The sequence below is a fragment of the Suncus etruscus genome, chromosome 1 (genome assembly GCF_024139225.1).
Source record: "Suncus etruscus isolate mSunEtr1 chromosome 1, mSunEtr1.pri.cur, whole genome shotgun sequence".
Lineage (NCBI taxonomy): Eukaryota > Metazoa > Chordata > Mammalia > Eulipotyphla > Soricidae > Suncus > Suncus etruscus.
This window is the reverse complement of record NC_064848.1, coordinates 118,305,302-118,317,805: the sequence shown is the minus strand read 5'-3', so window position 1 is coordinate 118,317,805 and position 12,504 is coordinate 118,305,302. Positions and strand designations below refer to the sequence as shown.

At 38.6% G+C, this 12,504-nt stretch overlaps 1 pseudogene; it reads left to right on the top strand.

The window, feature by feature from the left end:
• The first annotated feature begins 492 nt into the window (after window positions 1–492).
• LOC126015256 (phosducin-like protein 3) lies at window positions 493–7,952 on the top strand (annotated as a pseudogene).
• Window positions 7,953–12,504: the final 4,552 nt, after the last annotated feature.

The window sequence follows — 12,504 nt, the reverse complement described above, 5'->3', positions numbered from 1 at the left end:
TTGAAGATGTGGTATTTATACACAATGGAATACTACGTAGCAGTTAGAAATGATACAATCATGGATTTTTCAGCAACATGGTTGGATCTAAAAATATTATTTTAAATGAAGTAAGCCAGAAGATGAAGGATAAATGAAGAATGAGAGCACTTTTCTGATGTACTTAGAATATACACCATAGCTTTTTCTTGATGTAGGGAGACCCCAGGTCGAAGGCCTTCTTCCTAGCTTGGGGGTGCTGGAAGCCTTGGTAGGCCCCCAGCCATCCCCTCTTCTGCCCCCCCCCACCCCGGGCCTCCAGGCCTTCTCTGGGAGCCAGCCCAGGCGGCCAGAAAAGGTGGTTGTTGGGTGGTCCCTCCTGGAGGGTATCCCAAGCTTTCCCGCCCTTCCCCCAGCCCAAGGGTGGGAAGGCACAGGGAGGAGGGCGGGCAGATCCTGGCTTCTGGTTCTTTACCGAATCCTTTCTTGATCTGGAGGCTACCTCTAGCCGGCATGGGGTCTGGGGAGACCCCAGGTCGAAGGTCTTCTCCCTAGCTTGCGGATGGCGGGAGCCTTGGTAGGCCCCAGCTGTCCCCTCTCCTGCCCTCGACCTCAGGCCTTCCCTGGGAGCCAGCCCAGGCGGCCAGAATAGGTGGGTCCAAAATTGGGGGTGCTGAGAGCTGCTCAGTTTCACTAAGGCAGTCTCTGGCAATTTCTTACCAGTCTACATGTTCAAAGTACAGTATATATTAATAGTATTCCCTATTCTTAAGTTATGTTTTGTGTATGCAGAATGTCCATCTTGTATTCTGCCCTTTAGCACACCCCTGTAAAGCTCATTTTTACTCCTTAACTCTCTCACCCCCAAGCATCAGTAACCCCCATCTACCCTTTTTAACTTCAGTACTGCACGGTCCTAATCACAGACCAAAGTGGTGCACTGTATTTAACAACCCCCAACTATTTCCAAAGACATAAAATGGACAAGTATGGCTTTTGAATATTTTATGTCTATTTTCTTTGACAGCTATAACTCTTACTAAATATTTTCTTACACGGTGACGATTTTCTCCACTTTTTATCTTTTCTTCTCTTTGTGAGCTGTTTAATAATGAATTTTGGTGAAAGAGTCCCTCAGTTTAATGCTTATGTTTGAACCATGTCATAGGGATTGTTGGACTTGTTCTTGTGGCCCCAATATGGGCCAATAATGCCATGTGGCATTGTTTCTTGTTTACATAGGCACATTAAAATGGGAAAATACTATACATAAAAATAAGTTCTTATCTAATAGAGATAGGAACACACAAATCTTGTAGTGCAATGGGTCCTTACACCCTGAACATTGACATAATGACCTGGCACAGGCCTCAGAAGAACGGGCATTCTCCATTCACCCTTAACCAGGGAAGCTATCTACAAAACATCCAAGGTCTTTTATAACATCATCTGGAAGTGAGCCTCTACTAGGGAAGACCCTACCACTGCTCTGACATTGACCTGCTCAAAAGAGACTTCCCTCAACACTAAGAAGACTTGAGAAAAACGACCTGCTTACAGGACAGGGCTCTCTGGATTGCCCTTTTATTGTGAGGTAAAACTAGAGGACGCACACCATCCTGACTTCAATTTAGTATATGCAGATTCCAGGATCTTTAATACAGAAACATGATACCAACAATACAGACTGTGGAAAATAAAAGTGTATTGACACTACAGACAATGACTTGGATTGGACAAACTAGTTTGCCTGGGGCCTAGAGTTGGTCTTATGCCAATAAACTTCAGGGGTAGGGTCTCCTTGTATTTAGGCCAAGGTTTTTCCTTTCCATGTCCCTCATATTTTGGTGGGCTTATGCAAACAATAACTGCCACTCTAACACCGTTTTTATGGTGCTCCTTGGACTCTAATCCTTAAAAAAAACACTTTTAAACTTTTGAGGTTAACTTAAACTAATATGCATGTGCAAGGAAATGTAAAAAAATACTATGCCTTCAATGTTTAAGAAGTTACATAAGATGTATGGCCTTATATTGCTTTGTGTACTGTTAAAAATGTTATAATGTACTACAATCTGGGGACTTGAGAAACAAAGTAATTGTACTTGGGTTCTGTTTTATTTTTCTCAATGTTCTTTAGCTGAAAGTTCCAAATTAAGGTATAAGCAAGGGGATTTCTTCTGAGAATTCTGTTTATGGGTGATTGTCCTTCCACTGTAACTTTACCTTGTCCTCTTTCTTTGCATCTTTGTTCTCATAATTAAAAATAAAAAAAAGAATATACACCATATATACATATGATACTCCAAGAACAAATACAATGGTCTAATACAGTAGAAACTCCAAGCATTTGTCAGCCTTTACTGGGGAAAAGTGTTCAAAACAAGTGGAAGAGAAACAACACAAAGCCTCGACTACCCATTATACCATAAAGAAACCAGCAACAATGAAAACAAAGGTTTAGTGAACAGGTAATCAGCCTTTTACTACAAAGGCCTATAATAATGTCTTAGGGAATTTATACACAAATACAGGTGAAGAATAAGATTGGAAGCCAGAGACTCCAGTGTCAGCGTTTCCTAACAATATATTTTAGTGCATTAAACTTACTAGGTATAAAATAACCTCTCAACTTCTCTGTCCACAGGAATTCTTGGATACAAAGGGTGGACATTCTAATTAGACACCTCGGTGCTCAGACATACTATATACCATATTCAATTTGCATTATGAAAAAGCCTTGATAAAACACTTCATTTCAATATACCATTTTTCTCTGGTTTATGATCTCTATTAAGACCTGAAACATTTGATCATTCAGACCTCTGAAACTATCAACTGCGAACCACAGACATATTACAGGGACTACTCATTGAACAAGTTTAGGCATATTAAAATTTCCTTTCTCTCTCTTTTTCTCACTCTCTCTTCTTCCTACTTCTTTCCTTTTTCCTTTTCTTCTTTCTCTTCTTCCTCTTCCTCATCAATTCAATCTATATCAAATAAAATCCACACTGAAAGTTTCTCTTTAGGAAAGGAACTTAGCTACATAAGATGCAGCAGACAGGGTAGGCTTCATTACCACATTTTTGTACTCAAGTTTCAAAACCTATGGTTTTCCTAAACTGCTCCACTCATTATTTAATTCTGAAACCTTCATTTAGCAAGACCCAACCCTATCACTGACAAAATGCCTAGAAAATGGGGAAACCTCCCAACTCCGATGAACCAACCCAATCTCTTTATTTTATCAATTTTTTTTACATTTATTTTACTATATTTATCTATTTTTCTGTTTTTCTCTCTTATCTTTTACTCTCCTTTCCTTTCTCTCTTTTTTTTTTTTTGGTTTTTGGGCCACACCCAGAGATATTCAGGGGTTACTCCTGGCTGTCTGCTCATAAATAGCTCCTGGGAGGCACGGGAGACCATATGGGACACCGGGATTCGAACCAACCACCTTTGGTCCTGGATCGGCTACTTACAAGGCAAATGCCACTGTGCTATCTCTCCAGGCCCCCTTCCTCTCTTATTTATTTATTTATTTATTTATTTATATATATATATACCTATATATATATTTATATATATATCTAAGCTAATTATTTATTTATTTATTTTTGGTTTTTCGGCCACACCTGTTTGATGCTCAGGGGTTACTCCTGGCTAAGCGCTCAGAAATTGCCCCTGGCTTGGGGGGACCATATGAGACACCAGGGGATCGAACTGTGGTCCTGATCCTTGGCTAGCACTTGCAAGGCAGACACCTTACCTCTAGTGCCACCTCTCCGACCCCTAATTATTTATTTTAATTCAACCAGTCTTTAAGAACTCAGACCCATCCTATTAGGGTCAGACCTCTAACAACACCTCAAAAATAAATTACTAATGTTGTCTTTATGTGGGCATGAGTACATAGAGAGAGGACTCCTTCCTCTAAGAGAGCCAAACCTAAATTGTCAACAAACCATTCCTATAGTGTATATAACCCCTCCTATGTACAAGCCCTCCTCCACACTTCAGCAATTCTACTATTTTTTCACTCCCCAATCCCAATTTTATATTCCTCCTTATTAATGCTTTTACCCTCAGTTCTTTACCCATTAGGTATCAAGATCGACCTTCTGCCCCAATATGTCATCTCCCAGCTCCCAAGCAAAGGGACACACATTCAGCCCCACATCTCGCCCCACGGCAAGCAAGAAACCACAACCAACACTCCTGCTGACTCATGCTCTGTGGCCTCCTTCTCATCCCACCCCCAAATGTGGACTCTTGCTTGATACCAGATTCAGTTCCGGAAGGACCCCCAGCGCAAGAACTCTATCCAAACCTTTCAGCCACAAATCATTTCTCCAATTCAACAAGACCGGGATGTGTGATGAAAATGTGCCCTGGTTTCCACACACACACAAGAATATCTCAAAAGACAATAGGGAAGCCTATATTTTCTTTAGAAGTTTAAAACTTCTATTATACTACCTCTTGTTTGTCCCCAATTGTAAGGTAGTCTCCTGCATCACTTTTTCCCCTTAATTACTTTTTAACTCATTTTTATTTTTTCTTTATATATATATATTTATATATATTGTCTTGTTTCTTATTTTCCTTAACTTCACCTGTATTGGTTCTTCTTGGTACAAAAACCTACAAGAAAAAGTCTTGCCTGGGATAAAAGCTCAGGTTAAAACCAGGACACAGAGATTATGGATCCTGACACTCTCAACCCCAAATACACCAGCAATATAATATAGTACCATTTCTTTTTTCAAAGGCATACTAAAAAGGGGAAAATTTTATGTATAGAAAAAATTATCTACTAGGGATAAGAACTGATACATTTTACAATACAGGGGCACCTCCCACCTTAAAATTATTCCATGTGGTCCTAACTTAGACTCCATGTGATTAGACAGCAACTGTCCAACCTTGAACCCTAGATCTCAGACATATATCTAACATGGTTCTCTGCAACAGCTCTAAGACCAAACTCCCTCTGGGACATTCTTCTCTGACACCAACATGCACCAGTTTTTAGATGACATACTGACAATGAGGAAATGGCAATACCTTGGTCTGAGAGCAGGTTGTCTTACCTCACTACCTAACAATAAGATAAAATTAGAAGACACATTATCCTTTGATCTGTGCAAAAGCCAAGATCAATAAGTACAGAACACTGACTGTGACAACCATGTCTGGGCAGAACCTATCCTGGGACCAATAAAAAAGACCCTAGTCTAGGCTTTGACCTACGACCTGTACAACAGCCAAGATACCTAGTCCCAGAGGTCTTTCTGAGATAACTGCAACTGAGCAGAACTTCTGGAAACATAATGAAAGACTCTATCCTAGGCTTTGTCTTAGGATCCATGCAAAAACCAAGACCATCAACTACAGAAGACTGATTAAAACTATAGTGATGGAACAGAACTTCTAGAAACGTAAAGAAAGACTTCGTTCTTACCTCCATCTTATGACCTGTGCAAATAACAAGATCTCTAGTTACAGAGGCCTAATTTTATTATCCACGACTGAGTGGAAAGTTTCCAAACAGCACAAAAGGACCTAGAGGAAAGTAAAAGAGCATGTATGGAGCCTTATATTTATTCCCATCACATTATGCTTTAAGCAGGAAGAAACTCTGTATCTCTTAGTCCAGGGGAATTTCCTTTCTATTCTCCCCACTATTTACTGCGCCTATACAAAAATAAAAGCACACAATTTAATTTGTTTTTGTTATTCTGTTGCTTGCTTTTCTCTTTCAAGTTTTTGTCCTTTGTTTTATTTTTATTTTGGGATGTGGTTATTGTTTGGTTGTTGTCTTTATTGCTGTGGTGCTTTTTGTTTTTTTTTTTTGTTTGTTTGTTTGTTTAATTTTTTTGGTATTGTTTTTATGTTTTTTTTCCTTTTTCCCTTTCTTCTCTTAAATTGACATTTATAGCCTCTAGAAAGACTCCTCTTGTTTCTTTGCTTGTTTGATTTTTGCCTCCCATTTTTTTTAATTTCTTCTTTCTTTCCTCCAAACAGAACCAAATAACTTGAAGTATCTTGTTCTGCCTCACAAATTGAGGGGGAAATAATGGAGGATACCAAGACAAAACAGTTGTATGAACATTGAGTAGAAATAAAAATTGATCAGACTTAAACACCAAATCCAAATCCAAATCCAATGACAACAGAATAGACACCCAATCTATATAAGCTAGACACAGAGGGGACCACTTATACTAACAGCCTGGGGGTGTTCAAAAGAGGGTGTTATGGGATGTATGCTGGTAACAGAGGTGGAGGGAGGAAAACACTGGTGCTGGGAATGCCCCTGATTCAATGTCACTATGTACCTAAAATATTACTTTGAAAAATTTGTAATCCACTTTGGTCAAATAAAAATTATTTAATTTATAAAAACAAAGAATGCTAGATATGGGGCTGGAGAGATAGCACAGCAATAGGGCATTTGCCTTGCTTGCAGCCAATCCAGGATGGACAATGGTTCTAATCCTGGCATCCCATATGTTCCCCGTGCTAGAAGCAATTTCTGAGTACAGAGCCAGGATTAACCCCTGCGCACCACCGAGTGTGACCCAAAATTAAAAAAATAAAGATTACTAGATATCTGTTTTAGAACATGCATAAACATTTCAAGATTCACTTGAAAAAATTTTTGAATCAAAATTACAAAGATTTTGTTGAGACTTTGCATCTCCATTCTGCATGATTTTTTCTGAATTATCTTTGTTTGCTTGATTGATTAAATGTTTTTTTTTAGTGAGAGCTCTTTCTCCCTTTGGTATTAGAGTAACATTGACCTTCTGAAAACTGTTCAGGAAGAAACTCTGGTTATTTGATTTTCTGGAAGAGCTTAAGGAGGATAAGTGGAAGCTCTTCAAAGGTATGGAAGAATCCAATACTTAAGTCTTTAGGACTTGTGGTTTTGCTTTTAAGAATTTTTGATGTGAGAATGGTGGTATAGAATGCAATCTGGGTCCATTGGTGGAGGGAAGTTGACACTAGTGGTGGGAATGGCCCTGACTCACTATATACCTGAAATTCAATTAGGGAGGACTCTGTAGATTACAATTGTTTCAATAAAATTAAATTTTAAAAAATAAGAAAAAGGGGAATCTTTGATTCTTTTAATTCTTTCAATTTCCATGTTAGTTATACATTATCTAGTTTTTCTGTTTGCTTTTGATTCATATTGGGAAAATTTAGTATTCCAAATTATTTCTATTTCTTCTAGGTTTTCTAATAAGAATGGCTGTTCACAAATAATATTATTTAAACTTATTATTTATGTGACATCTGTTATAACTTTTCCCCATTGATTTCTAATTCAGTATTCACTTTTAAGATGAGTAGAATCATGAGTATACTTAGGGTTTAATAACTTTTCAAGCATTCATTTTATGATTAATGTCTGCTTTTATATCATTGTTGTTGAATGCAGGACCCAATGCAGACATGGGGTGGAATGATATCTTATGCAAAAAGGCCATCTTTCCCTCCAAGGACAGTCTGCAAAACTCAGAACAGGAGGCAGAAGAGGAGCAGCGAACCCTTCAGCAATCAATCATAAAAGCATATGAACATATGACTTTGGAAGAACTTGAAGATAATGAAGATGAATTTAATGAGAAGAATAGGTGTGCTATTGAAATATATAGGCAACAGAGACTGACCAAGTAGAAAAGAATTCAACTCAAGAATAAGTTCAGAGAGTTTTTGGAGATCTCAGAGAAGGATTATGTTCAGAAAGTTAGTAAAGCTGGCGAGGGCTTGTGGTTGTCCAGCACATTAACAAACAAGGATTTAGGCTCTGTGCCCTGATCAATTGGCTCTGCAGTGGACTCGTTCAAAAATTTCCTAATGTCAAGTTTGTCAAAGCCATCTCAATTACTTGCATACCCAATTACCTGGTCACAGACAGGACTGACAGATTGGTAACTTTTTCTCGATTCTGTGAGTGATGGTGCACAGAAGTTCTTAGTTGGTGGAGCAACTTGTTTTGTTAATTCAGATAATGAAAGAGACTCTGGCATGCTAGCTAGTTACACAAGCATGAATGATCAGTTTCTTTAAGCCAAAAATAATAATGTATCGAGATATGCTTATTGAAAAAGAAACTCTGTTAAAGTGAAATTGGAATGAAGGGAATTTACATGACAGAATATAAAGGAATGTGTAGAAAATTCAAGGGTTGTGATCTAGGAAAGAAACTGATAAAACTTTATTAGTGTCAGGGTATCTTTAGACTATATGTGCAGAGTTGTTCTGATCAATTTTTCCAACTCTATGGGAAAATAATTTAGATTCTCCAGACTCATGTTAAGTGCTCTTAGAAAATTCAACACTTAAAAATTATAAGAATTCAAGATTTCCTTTATGAAGTTAAGAAGAAAAGGTGTGATATTGCTGGTTTAAATGTGCATTGTACTTTTATTTTATTTTTTTAAATAATATCTTTATTTAGACACTGTTATTACAAACATGATTGCAGTTGGGTTTCAGTCATAAAAGAACACCCCTTTCACCAGTACAACATTCCCAACACCAATGTCCCAATCACCAACCTCCCTGCCCCCTGCCTGTATTTGAGACAGGCATTCTGCTTAGGTCTAATAGCTCTTCCTTTGTTCTATGGCCCTTGCAAACAGGGAAATTGCATCTTTGGTAAGAATGATAAGATAGCTTTTCTCAGCACCTTTTATATATTTAATACTTTATGGCAATATTCTTGTTTGCATAGATCCAGTAAAATGGGATATCTTACTAAAAGATAGTAAAGGGGTTTCTGTCAATTAGACACAGGAACTCCAAAATTCAATGTTGCAGGTGAGTATTATAGAACCTTGAACATTTGTCATATTGACTTGACTTAAGCTTCATTTACTCTGAGATTGACCTTAAATCCTAGCATCCAAAATATGGGTTCCACAGAGGGCCTCAGATATACACTGGGGCAGGCTTTGTGCCAGCTTGGCAAAGAGGTAGGACATGGGAGAGTCCAAGAGCTCAGGCACGTTGATTACAAGGGTGCTATCTTAAAGTGACAGATATAACTAGAAGAAATTGGACAAAAAGATGCCTTTATCTATCCTCTGGTCCTTCATGTCTTTCTGACATGAAGTCTGCAGTTGAAAAATATGATCAAATGTTTACTGCGAAAGGCCAACTTGCTCTAATCTAAAAAGTTACTATGCCAGTTCTTATTGTGCCTATACAAATAACAGTCACTTGTAATAAAGGCAGAAAGAAAACCATACTTTATTTCAAGGACACGGATTTGATGTCAAAACCATATTCCGGGCCCATAGAGTGATAATAAAGCCTCCAGTTAGAATCTCATGTAAAATAGGTCACACCCTATTCAAGCTTTTAAACTTTTAGTTCTAGAACTTATGTTTGGTCAAGGTTATTTAATTGGGGTCTGTAATCATTTTCCCAAAAAGAAAATTCTTCTCTTGAGTACAAGTTGTTGACTAAATTGCTCTCTACAGTCCAGATCCATCTGATTCCTGAGAGCAGTAATTTTGGGACTCATTCTGTCATCCCAATGCTGCTATCATTGGGATGGCTCTTCAAACCTCGGTTAATCTTAATCTTAATGCATGACTTTTGTGGCTGAAGCAGTGGTGCAGAGATAGGGCATTTGCCTCACAAGTGACTGACCAAGGAGGAACCTAGATTAGATTCCCCCAACGTCCCATATGCCCCCCCCAAGTCAGGAGCAATTTATGATTTACGAGTGCCTAGCCAGGAGTAACCCCTGGGCATTACCGGTTGTGGCCCAAAACAAAACAACAACAACAACAAAAATAGATGGATGACTTTGTCAAGACTTGGCAGACCAACTCAGGCCAATTCTGGACAGTCCAGGCCTTGGGCAATCATGACATTGAACAATGATTGGACTCTTTCAACTAGATCTGCTTTGAGCACAGCAGGGGACCAATAACTTAGAGCAAAAAAATGAGACTGTTTTGTGACTGGAGTAGTTCCACATTTTGTGTTACACCCCTCCCTCCTAATTCCCAAAATATAATGGGTTTCTTTAAATAGGTGACAAATCAGATACCTTCTGTAAGACTTGAAGGGCAATATGTCTCTAGACACACCTCATAATGAGATTGTTCAAGTGTTTTAGAGATAAACACCTAGGTATTCATTATGAGAATTTTGCCCAGGGAATTGCAGCATCCCAAAACCTTGTGTCTTGGTGGCAAAGCCTTACCCATGCTGTTGCAGTTTTGATACAATTATCATGTTTGTTTTGCTGATTCTGGGGTCCTACCTCCTGTGGAGAAAAGTAGTTCATGCAGAGAGCATGGCCTATCCAGCCCAACTCAATTTCTGTGTTTTGCAAACAAAAAAGGGGGAAATGTTGGACACCCTCTGTGAGGCTGTTCCTGAACCACCTGGCAGATGGAACTCCCAGAGGTATTTGTTCCAAGGAACCCTATCCTGTGATATTTCTGGAGATTTTCCTAGAGGCTGAAAGCTTTGGAGACACCACCACACCAGAGATGGAGATACACAGCACAAAGAAGGGCACCATCTCCCTATAGTAAATGATTCCTAATTGGGCTTGACCTTGGACCTTGGACCATCCCTCCCTCACAGATATCTCTCAGGGTATCTCAGTATCTACCAATATGTCCTTGCTCCAGGGCATTACTAAACCCATTGTGCATGCTGTGCTTTTCCCCAGGTGCTTCAGTTACACTCTGAGCTATGTCCAGTTCCCTTAAAATATCCCAGTTTCTCTTTTAGTCTTAGAAAAACATGGTTGAAAAGGTATAAATAGTCTCTGGTCACTAGCCCCAGGACCTATTCTTTCATGGTCCTGAGTCTGGGAGAAGTCATTGTCCCTCTAATGCAGCATGCGATGGAAGTTGACCCTTGCTGATCAAACATTGTGATATGAAAAGATCTTTTTGTTGGAATAACTGGTTCTCACTCTAATCAATATATTTCTTCTTTGCATGTGCTTTTTCCACCTGGTAGAAGGGACTCTGGATTCACCCCCTACCACCTACCTGTTCTCCACCCTTGGGGGTGGTCCTACTTTTCCCAATAAAAACCTCAGATCAGAGAGACTTCTGCCATTTTTGGTCCCAAAGCTTTCTTCTTTGTTTTCCTCTTGCCTGCTTGCAGATAGCCTGTGGTTGAAGTTCCTGAGCCTCTTTTAATCTCCCTAACCTGATATGGATTATTTGTCCTGTCAGTTTTTCTTCCAGGCCCATTCCCCAATCCCTCTCCACAATATTGCTGTATGAGACTTTTACAAAAATTTATGTGATTTAAAATTTTATATTTTTACTATTTTTGTTCCAATATTTGGTATATCCTACAGAATGTTTCATTTATATTGTAAAGGAATGTGTATTTGTCTTTACCATGGTTATTCTTATACATGCTTATTAAATTCATTCTTCCAACTCCTCATTAAGACTGTTGTTACTTCATTAATTTTTAGTTTGATAGATTAAGAAAAATGTTCTTATACACAGGCAAGAACAAGAAAAAATACTTTCTGCATTAATCAAATATGCCATATTCAGTAAAACATCTTTAATTATTTTAATACTAATACACAGTTATGGTTTAATATTAATCATATATTTATGCACTTCTTTTTTTATTTTTTTTTAAATTTATTTAAACACCTTAATTACATACGTGATTGTGTTTGGGTTTCAGTCATGTAAAGAACACCACCCATCACCAGTGCAACATTCCCATCACCAATGTCCCAAGTCTCCCTTCGCCCCACCCGACCCCCGCCTGTACTCTAGACAGGCTCTCCATTTTCCTCATACATTCTCATTATTAGGACAGTTCAAAATGTAGTTATTTCCGTAACTAAACTCATCACTCTTTGTGGTGAGCTTTCTGAGGTGAGCTGGAACTTCCAGCTCTTTTCTCTTTTGTGTCTGAAGATTATTATTACAAGGGTGTCTTTCATTTTTCTTAAAACCCATAGATGAGTGAGACCATTCTGCGTTTTTCTCTCTCTCTCTGACTTATTTCACTCAGCATAATAGATTCCGTGTACATCCATGTATAGGAAAATTTCATGACTTCATCTCTCCTGACAGCTGCATAATATTTCATTGTGTATATGTACCAGTTTCTTTAGCCATTCGTCTGTTGAAGGGCATCTTGGTTGTTTCCAGAGTCTTGCTATGGTAAATAGTGCTGCAATGAATATAGGTGTAAGGAAGGGGTTTTTGTATTGTATTTTTGTGTTCCTAGGGTATATTCCTAGGAGTGGTATATCTGGATCCTATGGGAGCTCGATTTCCAGTTTTTGGAGGAATCTCCATATCGCTTTCCATAAAGGTTGAACTAGACGGCATTCCCACCAGCAGTGGAAAAGAGTTCCTTTCTCTCCACATCCCCGCCAACACTGTTTATTCTCATTCTTTGTGATGTGTGCCATTCTCTGGGGTGTGAGGTGGTATCTCATCATTGTTTTGATTTGCATCTCCCTGATGATTAGTGATGTGGAACATTTTT